The sequence below is a fragment of the Ictidomys tridecemlineatus genome, chromosome 6 (assembly GCF_052094955.1).
Source record: "Ictidomys tridecemlineatus isolate mIctTri1 chromosome 6, mIctTri1.hap1, whole genome shotgun sequence".
NCBI lineage: Eukaryota > Metazoa > Chordata > Mammalia > Rodentia > Sciuridae > Ictidomys > Ictidomys tridecemlineatus.
This window is the reverse complement of record NC_135482.1, coordinates 163,910,685-163,930,471: the sequence shown is the minus strand read 5'-3', so window position 1 is coordinate 163,930,471 and position 19,787 is coordinate 163,910,685. Positions and strand designations below refer to the sequence as shown.

At 39.7% G+C, this 19,787-nt stretch overlaps 1 long non-coding RNA gene across 1 annotated transcript; it reads right to left on the bottom strand.

The window, feature by feature from the left end:
- Nucleotides 1–301: 301 nt before the first annotated feature.
- Nucleotides 302–19,686, bottom strand: LOC120888469 (uncharacterized). The gene is made up of 4 exons (XR_013423395.1): nt 19,260–19,686; nt 17,462–17,555; nt 17,008–17,098; nt 302–2,082 (listed from the first exon to the last, which is right to left on the bottom strand). It is a non-coding gene; the product is annotated as an uncharacterized LOC120888469 (long non-coding RNA).
- Between the last annotated feature and the right edge of the window lie 101 nt (nt 19,687–19,787).

The window sequence follows — 19,787 nt, the reverse complement described above, 5'->3', positions numbered from 1 at the left end:
ATGTTATATTTTGGAGGCTAATGAATCAGAAATGAAATCTGATAATAGAGAAATCTCTGAGCTGGGAATGTGGGCCATACGCCCAGTCGGGTAACCTTGAAGAAATATTTGAAGTTCTTCTTCCACATATTCTTCTTCTCTGGATGGAACCTATCCTACTGAATGCACAGAGACGTCTGTATTTTCAAGGCCATAAATCAAGGTGGATACTCCCCTGTGAGCGAGAGGTAGAAGGCACAGAAGAGAAACTTGCTGCAACTTCAGAAAAACAAACAAGAGTGTAAAGCATTGAAGGGAAATGATGAAAACACAGACATGCTGTTGAAGCATTACTTTTATTTTGCTTACGGATCACTTTTGGTTTATCATATGTCATAGGCTTTTGCCAGTGTGAACTTTTACAGCGTGAGCTCTGTCCTGCATCTTTTTTTTTTTTTTACCTCTACAAAATCCAGATTTTCTGTCAAAACTCGTCAAGGTTTTATTTTTCCTATTCATCCTTGACATTAACAAGTCTCGCTTTGCACAGTTTTAATATTTGTCCATTTGATTCTCTGTTGAGGGTTTCCTTTAGCAGTGTTTGTTATGACTGACGGTTTGCCTTTGACTTCACAGAGAATCCATGAGAAAAGTATGAGTAGTTCCTCTCTTTCCATGTTTCAGGATTGCTCTGTTGCTTGACTTATTGCATGGCTCCTTCTATCCTTCTTGCTTTTACGTCTTTGAATCTCTCATAGAACACAGAGTACATTGAGAGAGTCAAAAGACAGTTGGCGTGCCCTGAGCTGCTACATGCAATAGGAAGCAATAAGACACAAATATGTGTATGAAAAACGGAAATAGTTTGGCATCTCTGATGCCAGCTGACTGGCATATGATGCCGCGGTGAATTCAGAACAGTGTCCATCTACTGCCCTTCCTATTGGAGGTGTTCATTTGACTATAAGGCTCAGGCTGGCATCTGGAACCGACTCATCTATGAGGTGCTGTAAGCACAGTACTAGGGCCACAGTATTTTAACAAAATTTTCTAATTTCGTTTAAAGTCAGAAAGGAAAAAAAAACAGCTTTTAGGTCACAGAAAAGGTTTTATAAATATATATGTGTGTATGTATACATACACATATACACACATATATGATTAATATATTCATCTTTATACTAATATGTCATTAAATATCATTTTTAATAATATTTTAGAATATTTTGAAAATTTGACTTTCAATTTTTCAAAAAAGAGTCTACAAAGGTTAAAGATTCATGAAAATCAAAATACAGGCCTCTTGGCCTGAGGACATCAAACTGGTACAGCAGTACATACTACATACCTAAACTCTTGAGGACAAGTGTTTCCTAACATACAACAAAGCTGACTTATTTAAAAATATTCAAAATTATCTTGACCAGTATTTTCTCATTTTTCTTCTGCGGGGTGGGAGGGATTCAAATGTCAGACTGTCTTGTTCAAGGGCAGAGCCCTGACTGCCCTGGCCCAGGTTGGCCCCAGTGCATGCAGTCACCATATTCTTAGTGGATGGTCCTGGCCTTGAACAGATGAAGCCCTGACAGACCCACCTCTGGCCAGTTTGGACATCTCAGGGAAGCTCTGTTTTTTAGGGGACTAACTGCCAGGTCCTCTGGGGTATCACTTTCATGTTTGTGCCTCAGCACCTCACACAGAAGCACTCAGCAAATATTTGAATGAACTGCCCTCACTATTGTGGTGAGAGTGGGAGTTGATGTGGAATTACCTATTATTAGAAGTTGTATAGGGCGGAGGAGAGCTCAGTGGGAAATGTTTGCCTACATGTGCAAAGTCCTGGGTTCAATCCCTAGCCCCATTAAAAAAAAAAAATCCAAAATTTGTATATGTTGTTTCACAAAACTTCTTGTTTTCTCATAAAATGAGAACTGAAATAACATGATTTCTTTAGAAGACAGTGTATAAACAGGGCTCCATATAAATTTCTTCAGAGGAAACATAAAGTGTTGCTCCCCCACGGTTTTCATTCACCGTTCACAACTTATCTTTCCTCCTGTCTCCTCTTTGGCATCTCTTCTCCCCATGTATGAAGTCAGGCATCTGAAAAAAAAATTTAAGGGCATCAGAGCCAATGGAAATACGTTCTTTGCCTGCTGATAGAGGTCACATCAGCTTCTTATAATTTCTCTCCTAAACAGAGAATGAGAACCGGATCATCTCTACCCACGTTTTCCAGAAACAACAGATCCATTCTTCTACCTCCCACCCTCTTTCTTTTTCTTCTTTTAAAGGGCACCCGATCTGAGTTCCCACCAGTTTAAGGCCTCTTTGTTCTCACTGAGGTGATGGCCAGAAGCCGTCCCTATGCAGAGGACTTCGCCAATGCGCACACATTCTTTCCATTTCAATGTCATTAAAAGCATTCTAGCTGCTTAACACTCCTCTGTTCTTCCAAATAGTTCTATACCATTGACGTGACCTCAAAGTTATTTACCGTTAGCCCTTTGATTACATCATAGCTTGGCAATTTGACCTTTTCTCCCACTAGTTGGAAGCAGGAGTTTTCTTTTATTCAATAAAATAAATATGTAGCTTTCCTTACAGGCAGGCAATAGGGAGACAGGGTGAGAGGGGGGTTATGCTATGATTAATGAACTGTTTGCTTTTGAGTCAAGATAAACTGGCCAATTTGGGTGTACTGTCAATCTGCAACCTGATGCTGAGCAAGCCATGGAAGCCCTTTGGAGCTGTGACATCCTGCGCTTCTCACCAGACGGGGCTGCTGAGATTCCTGGGAGCCAAAAAATATTTCAACAATAAGACAGGATATAATGTAAGTGCAGTCTTTCCCTCAGTGCTTTAGTATATTAAGAAATGGATTAGTCCCATTGTCAAATTCTACAAATACCTCCTCATACTGCTGAGCCACTTCAAGAAGATAGGCACACCACTTTGCAAAGTTCTCTTCCTACTGAATGATCCCACAGGAAAGACCCAGCCTTTGTCATTTAACAACCAACGTATTTTGAAGATGTCCCAAGTTATCACACAAAGAACTTCCATATCATTTTCTTTTTTCAATATATATTTTATTTTTAGAGTCATTTTAAGATCACAGAACAATTAAGCCATATGTGGAGCGGGTTCTTGGGTATCCCACCCCGAGTAATGCATTTGTTACAACCAATGAACACTGGTGCATCACTGTTGCTCAAGTGAACATTGGGATTCACTCTTGGTATTGTGCACTCTATAAATTTGGGCAGCTATTTCGTGATATGTATTCCTTCCCCATTGTAGTACCAAGCAGAATTATAGTTTCACAGCTTGTATCTGAAATGTCCCCCAAAAGTCTATGGGTTAAAGGCTCAGCCCTAGCCCTTGGCATTATTGGGAGGTAGGTGATGAAAACCTTTAGAGTGGAGCCCACCTGGAGGAAGTCAGGTCCTGGGGGGTTTGCTCTTGAAGGGAATATAGGAATCCCAAACCCTTTCTCTCTCTCTTTGCTTCTCCGCCACCATGAGGTGAACAGGCCTCCTCTGCCATGTACTCCCACCCTGATGGACTGTGCTGCCACAGCCCCAAAGCTGCAGGGCCAAGTGACCAGGCACTGAAACCTCCAAACCCATGAGCCAAACTAAGCCTTTCCTCCTTTTAAGTTGATTAGATTTCCTCAGATATTTTGTTAAAGTGATGGAAGGCTAACACAGTCTTCAAAATCTTCTGTGGAATACCCATTTCCAGAAAATGAAGGAAATAAAATAGAACCAGAAAAGCAATGGACGAAGGGAAGCAAGGACCCCAAAGGATAAATAAAAGATATGCTGAAGGGGACTTGGGGGTTCAGAGAAAACTTATCCTGAGGAGGTGCCTTACCACCCCAAAATGCTCCTCCTAGAATAATTGATCCAGAATATGATGTTCTTTTACTTTTATTTTAATTTGCTGGTGGAAATTTTTTGAAATGTCTGTAACTAGTACATATGAGTGGATTCATTCTTCTTGTCCTTTTGAAATAAAATGCATATAGAAGCATCATGCAAATTCAATTTTAAAAAATCCTCTGTGCTATACCTATCCATTTCTTCCTCTTCCTTAACTCCTGGCAACCATTGATTCTTTTTTTTTTTTTAAAAAAACAGAGATTGTTTTTAGGAAAGTAGACACATTTTGATGGGAGAATGAGGGCAGTCTCAAGAGAGAGAGAGACACCTTTGGGCTAAAGCAAGAGCTTGCATTCAAGGGAAGCCATTTCCAGAGAGAGATGGCCAACCACTGATTTTTATATTTTCTTCATAGTTTGCCTTTTGGATTGTCATACAGTTGGAATCACACAGAAAATAACCTTTTCCAATTGGCATCTTTCACTTAAGAATATGCATTTAAGGTTTCTCCATGTCTTTTCTTGATTCCATCACTCATTTCTTTTTAGCTTTGAATAATATTCCATCATCTGGATGTGCCATAGTTTAATTATGTGTTCACTTACTGAAGAGCATCTTGGTTCATGTAAATTTAGGCAATTATCAATAAAGCATCTATAAACATCCATGCGCAGGTTTTGTGTAGATAGCGTCATACTTTTTTTACGTAATTTATGTATAATTTCATGTTATGAAGATATGCCATAAATTCTTCTGAGTAATGCACATTGAGATTATTCCCAGGCTTTGCCACTACCCATAGTGCTGTGATGCATAACCTTGTACACAGAGTATTTCATATGTGTGCAAGTGCATTCTTAAGATAAATTCCTGAGTGGAGAATTTCTGGGTCAAAGGGTAGGTGCATGTTATAATTTTGATATATATTTTCAAATTGACCTCCAGAGAGGTTGTAAAAATGTACCCTCCCACCAGCAGTGTGTGGTAGTGCCTGTTCCCCCCTAGCTTCTGGTCTTTCCTAAAGGGAACCCTTCTTCATCCATCCCTTCCCAGGGCGCTTGCTGAAAGTGCAGACCAAATGCCCATTAGCCCTACATAGCATCAATCATGTATGATTCCTCTTTTGTTCATTGATGATCTTAATCACAGATTAAAAGAACTCTGAGGGCAGAAGAAGTGTCCTTTTTGAAGTATTTTCTACAAATGCTCTTAAAACAAATATAGGTACCATAAAGATATTTCAAGAAAATCAAAAAAGTTTAAAAGACAAAATCCTAATCACTTACTAAGTAGTTTCCAATGAATGCAGAAGTGGCTGACCATGATGTAGAGGTCCTTTGAATATTTACTTTGATATCTACTTCTCTGAGAGAGATCCATAAGTTGCAGAAGAAAGGTACACTCTTCCCTTCTTGTCTTTTAGGAAGAAGCTATTTTCTAGATATAAATTTCTGAAAATTTAGCACTATTTGCTGAAAGGCCAGGCAAGCCAGAGTCTCTGCTACCATAGATATAGTAGAAAACTCACATTTACTATCTTTGTTAAACTGATTGTAGCAATGTGGTGTTAGTTCTACTTCTTCCGTTATTAAGTTCCCGCTTCGAAATCTGCTCTTGTCATACTGGTACACTTCATGTAGCCTGAAAACTCTCCAAGCAACCTAGTCATGAAGCAAGGATTCCAGGCCCAGCCATTTCTCTGCCCAGGGGATGTTGGGCATATCCTTGTGTGGTAGGCTGTCTCCAAGATGATCCCCCAAACACTTCCACCCACTGGGATTCATGCCCTTGTGCAATTCCTCTTGAGTAGAACTGGATTTTTTTACTACATTTGAACAAGAAGAGCATGGCAGAAGTGATGAGATGACACTTCCAAGGGTAGGTTATAAATGACAGCAGTTCTGTTATGGATCATTCATCTCTCACTCTCTCTTGCATCAGTCCATCTGGGGAAAGCCAGTTTCCATGTCTGAAGCCTTGACCAACATCTTGACTATGACTTTTTCAGAGACCCTTAGTGAGAGGCATCCAGCTAAATGCCTCTTGAATTCCTGACCCTTGCAAATTGTGAGTTTATTATTCTGAACTGCAAAATTCTGAATATGATTTGCTATGCAGCCATACATTATTAACATACCTTACCACAAGAAACAGTCCTGCTCTCTAGAGAGAACACTACAGAGATGGTCAGGAGATTCAGATGGTCATCAACTCTGTGATAATTTTTAACAAATCATGTAATTCCATTTTTTTTTCTTTTCTCAATTTAGAAAGCAACAAATTACCTGCTTCAAGAGATTACAAAATTTTGAGAGGAGAATAAAAAGCTCTTTCTTTTCTTCTCTATCCTAAGAGAGTTCATAGCTTCAAAAACAAACTTTTTTGCCACTAAGTTTCCTAGTACTAGAGCAAATAAATAGCAACTTCTTTTTTCAAATATTTTTTAAAGTTGTAAATGGACACAATACCTTTATTTATTTTTATGTGGTGCTGAGGATCGAACCCAGTGCCTCTTGCATGCTAGGCAAGCACTCTACCCCTGAACCACAAACCACAACCCCTGACCCCATGAAACTTCTTAATAATTGCTTCATGATGATCACTAAATTATGCTTTTTATACCTTTTAAGGATTCCTGAATTTAGTGAAAACATCTTGATGCCACTGATTAAACCACATGGTAGCAGTAGACTAATGAGTAAACCAACAATAGCCATATCAACAAGAAATTTTGAACATATTAGGGCTACTTATTGTGCTCCAAGCACAGCGGTAAAAAGTTGATATACTTTATTTAATTAAGTCCTCCAAATTTTAAGAGGTAGATTCTTATAGACTGTGCAAGATGCATACTATATTACCTCAGTAATGGAGACTTGATGCAAAAAAAATATATGAGAACACAAGGCAGAATGAGGGTTAACCCCATCAGCCACAGGATTATTTCTATATTCCCAAATTCTTCATGTTGCAAGATTACAGTTGCCAAAAAGTTGCTCAGCAGTCTTTGGGATGTTTACCTGAGCTCAAAGGTACTGCCTTCTCTTTGTTTTTCTGGAAACTAGCAATAATAAAGGGGAGGATTGGATTTGAGTTTGTATCCACCCAGTAGAGAGCACTTCAACTGGCCAAATGTCTTGCCTAACTGCCTCAGAGGCAGTCAGCTTACCTCATGCTCAATTCCTCAGTGGTAGCCTGCGTCCTATAAATTGCTCCTTGATCTAATCAGCTATAACTAGACCAGGAGACTTAGTTTCACTAAAAAGTAAAATGGCATAAGTCATAGCAGCTTATATTGGGGGAAAAAAAAAAGTTGAAACCACTTTCCTTCAATAGTAGCAACGTGAGCAAAAACATTCCAGGTTTTATGGACTTCTGCTGCAGCCCATCCAGTACAATTACTATCCCCAAGTGGCATGAGAACATTTTAATGTATCAACAGCTAGTCTTTTTCATGTATTTGCTATTAACCCATGACCCTCTCCTATTTAGTCAGCTAAGATATGGAAAATCTATTGCCTGCAAGGAGGTGGAGGCTGATGGTAGTGAACAAAAATAAAGCACTAATTCTTGGCATTTGAGCTCTAAAAATCTGAGGTCCAGATGTGAGACAAAAGATGGGGAAGATGATGTGATCAAACAAAGTGAATTTTTGCCCAGTAGATACTAGATACAAATTCCTTAGGCTTGAGAAGAAGAGAGCAAAAGGTAAAAGATACAAAGGGGTATTGTCTTCCTTTCCTGGTGTCCCAGTTCACAAGGAAGAACAAGAAATCTGGTGAGAATGCAGGAGAACTGGGTGGAACCTGGAAAAGCCATAAGGGGCAGATCTCTTCCCAGCCCCAGTAAAATGAAATAGTATTGGACTAGACTGGGCATCCCAGTAGTCCTGAGCAGTTGAGCCTGAGACAGCTGCAGGTATGAAAAAGAATATTGAAGAGAACTGTGCTTTCTCAGAAGGTAGTGGACCTGGAGGATCCTCACCATGGGACCAAGAGGGATCCAGAATGATCCCAACTGATTTTCCATCAGAGAACAGATGGGGAAGCAGAGCCCTTACATGAGTATATCATCCAATGTCTGGGCACCAACTGGGGATACCACATCAGATGCTCCAGGCAGAGATGGAATGACTAGACACATTCCCCACCCTTCCCCATTCCTTCCCCTAAAATTCTCTTTTCTACTAGGGGTCATTGTCAATGGAGGTCATCTATGATGTACAATGAGACATTAAAAATTTAGTCTTTCTCCCTCTCTCTCTCTCCCTCCCTCTGAAGAAATTTTTAAATCTACAAGAATAGATTCAAAAGTATAGGCTCTCCCACCTATCACCCAACTTCAAACAATTATTAGCTCACTCGGTATTGTCTCATTTCCGCTATAATCCACTTCCCCATCTTATATTATTTTGAAGCACATCCCAGATAACACATCACCTAATTTTATTCATAGCATTTTAGTATGTGTCTTTAAAATAAAGGAATTCTTTTAAAACAAATAGTACAACACCATTTTCACACTTAAAAATTAAACAAATTATTGAACGACATCAAACACGTAATCTGCGCTTGAATTTGCAATTATCCCAAGTTTTAAAATTTTCTTATAGTTTGTTCAAATCAATGTCCACTCATCGTAATTGGTTTATATATCTATTAAATATATTTTGGCCTATACATTTTGCTTCCATCTTTTTTTCCCCATCTAACTGTTGTTTGAAGAAAACTGATTATTTGTCCTGTAGAACTTTCTATTTTTCTGTATTTTTCTGATTACAACCCTTGGTGTTTAGCATGCTTCTCTGTCCTCTAGGTTTCCTAGAGTTAGATCTAGAGGCTTCATCCCACACAGATTCAGGGTTCTTTTTTGGGGGGTGGGGAGGGGCAAAAAAATCATTCATAAATTTAATGGTGTTAGTTTTTCCAACAGGTACTACTTATTATTTGGTTGTTCCTCTTTCAGTATTATTAACAGCTGTTTATGCTCAATTCCTGGATTCATTAGGAGGCTGCAAAACAATGATATTCTAATTTCCATCTCTCTTTTTCATGAATTAGCCAACACACTTTTATAAAAAGAAATTTTCCCGTATCTACAGATACCAAATAGTACTGTTTATTTAAGAAAAGCTAGATAAATGGTTGTTTTTCAAAATAATGAGTTCATTCCCTTCAATGATGACCCTGTAGTTGTGGTTCTGTTTTGTTTTTTAGTATCATTATGAACTCCTAGGTTTATAGGTATTTGATGTATTTCAATTCTTTGTAGTGCTTTGTGCTCAAAGTGTGTGTCCTATTTCTGTCCCATGGAAGCTTTTGTCCCATGAAGGCTTCCTGTAGCCACCAGCCTGGAAGCCCACAGAAGTTGGTTTCTGCATCCTTTTAACATGACCTCATTATTTTTCAACATGACGCCTGTCCCAGTTTACCTAGGAATGAGGAGGTTCCTGTGATATGGGACTTTCAGTTTTAAGACACAGTAAGCGGTGGGCAAACCCAGATGAGTTAGTCTCCTTTCTTACCAATCTTTGCTGGTTCCATTGCCATCTGGTAAAATGAGGCATTCTAAGCTCATTGTGTACATTTCCTTTTCCAACCATTTCTCTAACATGAAATGGGATTTGAAAAACCCTATCTTCTGACCTCTTTTAAGAATCCATTTCTGCTTTTGTACAACGATGGTAATAATAATCCTTCCCTACATTGGGTTGTCGCGATCAATGCTTGCAAAGCGCAGGGCCTGGAACATAAAAACTGCTTGCTGAAGATTAGCTGCTATCAAAAAACTCCTATAGGTAAGATGGGCAGTGCCAGGGCTCATTCACCCAGCAAAACTCTCCACCATCTCAAGGAAATATTCATATATTAAGGGGTGATCCATGTTAAATAAATACAGATGGGAACAGGGACTCTTTAGAGGTTTGCTATACAGTGTCTATAGACTGGAATATGTTCTGTGTAATTCATTATTTTCAAACTTCAAATTCAGACCATCAGAGCTGTCCAAGCTTTCAACAATACAAGGCTGTGCAGCTGGACGTGAGAGTATTTCTAAAAATGTCTTAAAATGTTTGGGTTTGACACCTGAGAAGCCCATGTTTATGGTAAGTTTCTTGTCTTACTGCATATGTGTAAGGCAAGGGAAAGACATTTCAGATGATAGTGGAAAAATCAGTGAAAAGCCATGCATTAAAAAGGATACTCAGAAAATAGTTATTGGAAGCAGATGCTGAAAAGAACCATTAGTAGTTCCCTGAGAAAACAATGTGTTCTAGAATTCTTTAAGAAGCATGCTATAGAAAGTAGCCACATTAGCCCCTTCAAATTGCATATTCTTCTGAGTTCTCTGAGGCTGGTGGCTACGTGTTCAGAGGCTCCCTATAGGAGAGACAGATCAAAGAATTCTTGTTCTATGAACCATTGCAAACAACTACAAAGGAATGGATGAGTTCAGTCCTGTCGTGAGTGCTTTTGGAAAGCATAAGTAAATGCTTGGCATATGTGAACCAATTTGCTCTATTGCTGCTCCTGATGTGCTAAGAAAAATTCAAGATCCATCACCTTTTTACGAAATGAACACACATAATATTGCACCATGATAATCATATATAATGTTGCACCAAGATGCTTTTGCTGCTAAGTGTTTCTCCCAAATACTGAAGCAGGCTTAAATATTGTGGTATACACAGCAAATTTTATTAGAGTATGTGTTTTGATCAACTCTCTGACTCTATTTTTTAATAAATGGATTGAGAGCGAGGCTATGATACAAAAATAAAAACTTAAATGGCCACGGACTATCTTGTTGTTGGTTTTTTTTCTCAACCAAGTGTTATTTTCTTTGCAACTATTTGCAGCTGCATGAAGATGAAAAATAATATAAAAACTGAGTGGCCCTTGCACAATCAGACTGCACAAGGAAGGGAGAATTAATAACCTCCAGAGAAAGGCCTCTGGTAAAGAGAACCTGAATAATGTCTCTGGGTCATAGTTAAGCTTTATATCTGCTGGCAATTTACAAGAACCCCTACCTGGAAGTGAATGGGCAAGACTTTGAGTGAATCAGGAAATCAGACAAACTCATCATAGCTGAACAATTGTGGTGCAGTGTGGCCAGGGGCTAGACAATCCAGCACAAAACTACCTGCTCAGTAGTCCCCAACCCCCTACCCCGGGATATACTGGATGTTGCAAGACCCCCAGGGGATGTCTGAAACCAGAGCATGGAAACCCCTACATACTGTGTTCTCTTCTCAATACCCTGCAGCGTGGCCACGTTGCACTAGAGTCAATCTGTCCTTCCATGTTTTATGCTCTGCTGCCTCTTTTGTATCTCTACCCTGGTGCTTTGGGGCCCTTATAAAGTGAAATAAGGGTCACTGGGGTCTGAGCCCTATAATGGAGACTGTTGGTCTAATTACCAAGATGGCTATGAAGTGACAAATGGGTCAGTAGTATATATAGTGTGGACATGGGACAAAGGAAGGACTCCTGTTCCAGGTAAGGATGGAGAGAGAAAGCATGAGAGTTCATCCTCTTACTCAAAATAGTAAACAGTTTTAAAAATTATGAATATTTTTTTCTGGAATCTAATATTAAACTTAATATTTAAATATTTAAATTATTTAATGCTGTTTATTAAATAATTTTTAAAAATTATTTAATATTTGCAGGGGCTGACTGCAGGTAACTGAAATCACAGCATAGCCACAGATAAGGGCAGTCTACTGTATTTTCTAAGCTACTAAGGCCTCCAGATCTCAGGAGCAGGCAGAACAGAACATACCACAGAGGTGAAAAGAATGTCTTTGCAATGTCTGGTGTGGAAGGAGGAGAGGGCAGGCAGATGAGGCATCAAAGTTCAGACAAGAGTGTAGGTGGGTTCCTCCAGGAACCCTGACCCCAGGTTCCAAAGGCACTGAGAGGGCAGAGCCCACATCCTCTGTCTCACTAGTCAGATGGCTCCAAACAGATCTTTATGGTATATGAATTTGTGAGGAAATGAGCCTGTTTATTTGAAACCAAGGTAGACAATCAAAGAAGAATTTTAAAGTTATTATTTTATGATAAGGGCAAATGCAATTAAGTCCTAAATAAGCTTAACACATGTGTATATTGAGATGAACACGGTAGGACAGTGTATCAGGAAATTCTGTTTAGATAAAGTGTGTTGTGAAAATCAACACCGTTAGTGTCTCTCATGGCTGGTGTGGGATGGGGAGCTTGGAAAATGAACTGATCCTGGGAGGACCCACTGGCAGGGGGTGAGCTGTACCTTCCTTCCATGTTCTTCCTGTGGGAGTTTCTGATCTTTGTCTTTTTAATTACTGGATGTTCAAATTTTTTGTTGTCCATTTTTGTCATTATTTATAGTTTTTTAAATCAAACTCCCTTTCAATTGGTGAGATCTATTGAGAATCTCTATGTACAATTTAAAATATTGCAAAAAATAAGATCTATTGTTCATTTTTGTGGTATATAGGTAATTAGAAAATTAGACAAGAGGTGTGTGTGTGTGTGTGTGTGTGTGTGTGTTTGTGTGTGAGCATCTTTTGTGTAGATTTATCCTAAAGATCATACTACTTAGACCTGAAAAATATCTTTGGATAAATGAATTAAGGATTTGCACCAGCAAGTTCTTCCTGGGTTCAAGAAACTTTTTGCTTTATGAATTCTGAGAGTTTGATTTTTGACACAAAAAGATTCATAAAAAGAAGAACTATATTATGGATTATATCTCTTTTCTCTATAAAATGTTCTTTATCTTTAATTTTTTTTCTCTAATTTACTCAGAATTAATGTCTTAGTCCATTCAGGCTATAACAAAATTTCTTAGATGGAATAATTTACAACAATAGAAATACATTGCTCACAGTTCCAAAGGCTAAAAAGTCCAAGGTTAAGCCATCAACAGATTCAGTGTCTGGTGAGGTCCATTCTCTGTGTCCTCCCATGGCAGAAAGACAAAGAGGCTACTTCAAGCCACTTTCCTAGGGACACCAATCCCATATTGAGGGCAGAAACTTGATGACCTAGTCATCTCCTAAAGTCTCCACCTCTTAATACCATAGCTTTGGAGGTTATATTTAAACAGGCAAATTTGGAAGAGGGGATAAAACAAGTATTCAGACCATAGCAACAAACATTAATATCTGGGCACCCACTTTTGGCTGCATTTGTCTGGCTGTTTTAACCATCTGTGTCTCTGTGTAGCATATATTTGGATTATGTTTTGCTACACAAACATAAGGGTCTTTTTCTTTCCATAAATTTACAGTTTTGATATAAGAAAATGTTTGGTCACAGTTGGATCAAGCTTCATTACACTTATTCTATGTTTGATGGCTAGTAACTTTACCAAGTCCATATCAGTGTTAATAATTATTTTTCTGATTAAAAAAATTTTTTTCCTTTGTAATAACTGGGCCTATTTTGAAGTATGGAGTTCTGTCTTATTTATTAAGGAAATATTTATTCTATTGTATCTGAATATTTGTTCTAGGGATGACACCCATTCATGAGGAAGTTAGGCGAAATTCCTTCAATTAGAATTCCTTCGCCTATCTTCCATGTTTATTTTTCCTTCACTAAGCACTTTAAATATTTGGTTCTTTTCTCTTTATTTTCCATTGTTTCCTCAAATATATTCTCTTTATCCTTGCCCTATTTTAAGCAGTGTCTCTTTTTGTACTTCTAATGTTAATTTTCACTATTTCAATTATATTTTATTCTTCATATTTCTTCCATAGCCCCGCATGTTCTTTTTTTCAAAAAATCACCTTCAGCTGTTTAATAATCCCTTACTTGAGCCAACATAGCTCTTCTATGAATTATTGCTTTAGAAAAGTCATTTTTATATTTTATGCAAAAGAATGTTCCTCTATAATTTTTATCTATATGATGCAATAATTTTCTGGAATGTTAATCTGCTTTTTGTCATGTTCTCATTTATTGTTCTTGCAATATATTTGCATTATATCCTTTGTGAACTCCTGTTGCAAGATGGCTCATTTTTTATGTGGTTACGCATTGGTTTATGGGCATTTTTCCTATGTGTAAATTATTTTTCTAAAGGATGATATGGCAGGGAGGCCAGAAAAGTGAGCTGGATGAACCAGCATGGATTTCTCTCGGGCCCCATGGTCTCCTCTCCAGTCTTAGCAGGAGGTAGGCTCGGTCAGCTGCAATGATCCACAAGGAGAGACTGCATTTATTTCCTGGCAAGGTCAATTGCCTGCTTTTCCATGCCATTCCTGAGCAAAGATATCTCTTTCTTCCCTCATTTAGCCCTGTGTCCTCTCACAAGGCTCAGGAATGCCCCAAAGTTTGCATTCCTACTCAGACCCTGCTGTTGCACAAGGCCAGTGTTTTTCCTCCATGGAGCAAACCCATAGCTGCAGGCAGGCTCTGAATTACCTGGGCTCTATACCCATGCCACTGCTTCTAATCTCCTTCCAGCCCAACTGCACTTACCAGGAATTAGGCTGATTTCAATTTTCATGTCTATTTTCTTTTCTAATGATATTTTAATTGTTTTCAGTGGATTTCAGAAAGAAGAACGAGTCCAGGTGCCTTGATTCTGCTTTACCACTGATGACCTTCATGTGACCAAGGAATGATTCTGGATCGGTTTCTTCTAACACTGAATTTTTCATAAAAGATGTGGTCTGATGAAGGAGGATCTCATGGAAACATGGACCGTGGCTGAGTGTGCAAATGGAGTTTCAGGCAATAGAGTATGAGGATCTTAGGTGCCTGATTTGGGCTCTGAAGCCACATTTCCACAGCTGATGGCTGTCCCTGAAGGGCCCTAAGGTGAGAGCAACCATCTGCTGGTGTAAGCTGGGGTCTCTGTCACACCGTTTTATTAATCCCCAATGTAAAGCCTGCAACTTCTCAGGAAAAGTTCCACATACATCACTGAACAAAGGGTTCCTAGGAAGAGATAACCAGGCCCTGAACATTTACACATTTATAATTATTTATGCAACTGAAGGGTTTCTAGTAAATTACTCTCTTAGTTTATATTTCCTATAGTTTTTAAGTTGTAAAAACTAAGCAGCAGTTTTTCCTCGTGCTTTACTCTTTTAGAATTTTCTTTTGAGAGATTTATTAATAAATGGTGGGAGAAAGTATTTGAAAATAAAAGATGTGCAGGCTTTAGGAAACATGAAGAATTGCTGTGCTTGATGCAAAGAGGCACTGTCTGCACCCCCACAGGGGTGGACGGCTAACCCCGATGGGGCGCTTCTCTGTGTGGCTGATCCGTTTGCCCCAACAGTACCTGCTAAGAGGCACATTATGTTATTTCTATTTTACAGGTGATGAAACTGAGGTGCAGCAAGCTCAGGTAACCTATCTAAAGAAGTAAGGGATATGACTAAGACTGGAACCCAAGCAGTGGGGGTCACAGAACTAAAGCTCACATAAAACAAGCAAAGAACATTTCAGTGCTAAACAACATGGCCCTACACTTGAGTCTAGTTTCACTCCCAGGTATTTTTCAGAAACTGCTCTCTTAAACGTCACTCTATGACCGCCTAGTCACTAAGTCCATCAGCCTTTCTAAGATCTCATTTTCCTTGGCTTTTCTGAAGCTTTGCAACTCCTTCATTTTTCAGCGTGACCCTGGTAGAATGAGGTAAGAGGTATCACCGCAGCAGAACAACTTTCAGTGGTCAATAGGGAGTTACTGAAGACCCTCGAGCAGGACAGCAATAGGCTGAAGTGGTTTGTGGGATTCAGCTTTTTATCACTGTTAACCAAAATACCTGACAGCAATAACCTAGAGGAGGAAAAGTTTATATGGCTCATGGTTTCTGAGGTTCAGTCCATGGTCAGCTGACTCCATCACTCTGGGTTCAGGGTGAGGCAGAACATCATGCCAGCAGGATGTGGAGGAAGAAAGCTGCTCAGCTCTTGACAGCCAGGAAGCAGAGAGAGCTGAGGATCCAGGGAGGCAAGACATTATCCTCAAGGGCATGCCCCCAGTGACCTACTTCCTCCAGCCATGCCCCACCTGCCTACAATGACCACCTTTCAGATTATTAATCCATCAAGTGGATGAGTCCACTGATCGGGTCATAGCTCTCCTAATCTGATCATTTCCCTTCTGAACATGCCTATATGAACACAGGAGCTTTGGGGGGACACTTCATACCCAAACTAGAACATGGTCCCTTAGGAAGATCAGCATGACAGAGCTATTTAGGAACTGTGAGTGAGGCCCGGAGTGTTCTAGGTAGATCAGCCAGCAGCTGCCACAGGGACCTAGGCATGAATTCATGAGTGACTCCAAGAAACAATTATGCTGTGAGGGACTTCATTAACCCAAGCAGGGTTGGAATGCATACTCAGGGTATGATTGTTTAAATCCTTATGAAACTCCTTGTTCTTGTACACTGAGGCTGCTAGAGAGAACACAATTTTTCAGACTACTTACTGTTCCCTCTGTCAGAAACTATAGGAAAAGGTCTTTCAGGGCATGCTGTTCCTGAGCATTTGGTGGTGCATTGTCAACTCTGGTTCCCACAGTTGCAAACATGCCCCCTTTGTAGGCCCCCCTAGAAGCTCAGAGGGAAAAGGACTGGGAGCCCCAGAGCAGGCATTTTGTCCTCACCACGAACTTGGCTCCATCCGTCTTGCTTCTTGTATTCTCCCTTTGCCATCTTTCCTCCCCTTATATCAGAGTTCATTTGTTTCACCATCACGTAGGCATCTCTGAAAGACCCTTTAAATCTTTTCCAGAATAGAGAAGGATAAAAGAGAAGAATAAGAGGTCACAGGAGAGAGGGAGAAAGAGAAATGGAATTTGAAAGAAAGGACAACATCCAAGCCAATCAACTCGAAGAAGACATTTTGGAGACAACTAGGGAAATGGAAGATGAGTATTCAATTATAGCAAGGAATTATTATTCACTTTCTGGGTGAGATAATACCAATGTGTGGTGTTTTTTTTAGAAGTTCTTACCTGTGGCAATAGACTACAAGCTATAGGTGAAAGTTACTCATTTCTGAGATTTGCTTTAAATGACTATGGAAAAAATAAAAGATGGAAAATAGGAGAAAAAAAACATAAAAACCATTTTTTAAAGTAGGAAACTGTGAAGATGAGGATTCTTCTCACAGAAATAATGTACCTGGGAAAAACAATGGTGATTTCTCAGAAGGTTGGAATGCCTGGCTTGCTAGCAGATTTGGTGAGCATTTCACTAAACTCTGAGCACGTGCCTGAGTGAAGAAAACAGAAAGGAAAGAACAGATATTTATTAAGTATTTATCGATCCCGGGCACTGTGCTCACATCTACAACCTGGTTGGAGAATACCACCCCCCACCTCTGTCCATCTTATCTGCTCTCCTCTTTCTGAAAAGATGTGGGGGAGGGTAACTGTGTGGGTCACCAGACTGCAAGGCTTATAGTTCTATCTTCCTGGGTTGCCCACCACTCCCCCATTCAAGTCACTACATGGCAAGTTCAAATTATCCCAGGAACATGCCAAAAAATGAAGGCTCCTACCCTGAGCTGTTGGAAGCCATCATGGCTGGCCTCAGCTCCAATTGTATATTAATAGTGAACATTGATTTTTCTCACCTCTGAACCAAAAGGCAGCCAGAACGATGTCACACAAGACAAATGCTCCTTTGAAGTCAGAATCTCTGTCATGGCCATATTTTCAGGGTAAGTCCTGGTCAGAGCAAAACCATAGAAGTTAAAGATTTGGGCTCTGAAGCCACATGATACAGGTCTGAATCTCAGCTCTGCTGCACCATAAAAGTGGTAACATCATTTCTGCCTGTACCTGTTTCTTTGTATAAAAAAATAGTACTCACTCTACAGTTGTCATGAGATTTTTTTTTTTATTGGGGGGTACCAGGGATTGAACCCAGGGGCAATCACCCACTAAGCCACATCCCCAGCCCTATTTTATATTTTATTTAGAGACAGGGTCTTACTGTGTTGCTTAGTGTCTTGCTTTTGCTGAGGCTGACTTTGAACTTGTGATCCTCCTGCCTCAGCCTCCTGAGCCACTGGGATTACCGGCATGTGCCACCGTACCCGGCAGTTGTCATGAATTTTAAACATGTTCCATCACACAGAGTTTGCCTCCCCATCATGCAGCACCAAGAAGTTCTTGGCAAACAGCTGTTGTTCTTTATTAATAATGTAACCAATATGATTTTTTTAACTTCACAATCTTTGTTTTACTCTAAAATTCAGATGAGATCACATTTTGGAGAATGCTTTTGTTGTTCAGAGGCATAGTTCCAGTAACCATTTAAACTTTAAATATTCTAGTATATGTGTCAAAAAAGCAAGAAGAATAGATGCAGGGAGTTTTAATATTATTTTTATTGCATCCAATATGCAAAATTAAAAAGCTATTTTATACTTATTTTATATGCTAAGTCTTCAAATTTTTGTGTGTGATTTACCCTCCAGAGTGCCATAGCCACCCACAGATGGCAGTCACTTAATGAACAGTACACTAAGGAACGTGCATCCAGGCTTCATTAAGGTGCAGCAAACTTTTAGAAGGAAGAATGCTGAGGAGGGCAGAGTTGGGGAGGAAACCCCTGATCAACTGTGGACTCAGGTCAGTTGCAGCAGATTCTGCCATAACCTTCTAACTGTTAGTATCTCAAGCACCTGTTTTTGCCATTGTCTCCATAAGGAAACAGAGCCTTTTTCTAGGTTTTCCTCTTTTCTCATCCAAATAGAAAAAGAAAAGAAAGGTTCTATAAAAGCTTATTTACATCAGACTCTACTGAAGTTATAGGGCTTTGGAGGGAGTTTATATTGCAACAGCCTTGTGCAAAATGACTTTGGCCAAGTCTGTAAACCTCAGATTCTTCCAGAAAGCTATATATAAGAAGGAATAAAAAGGCCCATGGACAGATACTTAAAGCAAATTTACCTAATTTTCAAATTTGTTCAAGGACCTGCATATGGCAATATGCCAGTTAGCTAATGAATCAATATACTGAGGCTTCCTGTATCTGTTTAGGGAGGCAGGAAATCTCAATTATCTCTATAAGTTTATTCTTTCCATTGGCAGCTATTTCTCTGGGCCAGGGACTGTCCTCCATTCTTGGGCAATAGAAATGAAAACAAAATCCTGACCTATTTTATACAGTCTATGGTCTTACAGGGATGGCAGGGTGGGAGTTGCTGTAACCAAAATCCAGACCTTCTTCTATGGTTTGAATGTCCTCTTCAAAACTCATGTTCGAATTTAATTGTGACCTTTAAGAGGTGATCAGACCAGGGGAACTCTGCCCTCATGAGTGGATTAACACCAATATCCCAGGAGTGGGTTAGTTATCAGTGGATAACTGATGTTCCTAATGAAAGGGTAAGTCCACCCTCCCTCTGCCCTACCTGTGCTCACCTGCCCTTCCACCACGTTATGATGCAGCAAGAAGACCCTCGGCGGATGCAGGCACCATGCTCCTGAACTTCCAGCATCCAGACTGGGAGCCAAATTAACTTCTACTGTTGATACATTTCCCAGTCTATGGTATTCTGTTTTGGCAGCAGAGAGCACACTAAGACAACCTCACACTGCTGCATGGGACAAGGGAGTAACAAAAGCTGCACTGGAGGATTGGAGCATAAAGAATCAACTCGAGGCTCATCTTTCAGCTTGGCTTGTAAGGAGGAATGGAAGGTTAAAAGCCACCCAAAAGATGGATAGGGGTAGAGAAGAACATTCCAGACAGAAGGAGGAACATGCATAATCCAAGGCCCAGAGGAATGAGAGGTGCCCTAGGCTTTGGTGCCTAATGACAGGAATCTAATGTTTCTTTCTCTGACCTGAGATGCACAGGGATGGGTGATGGAAAGTCCCATTTCGCATTAAGTTGATGGATATTAGAATTGTTTGCATGCCAGCACAGGGGACTGGGAGGCCAGAGGT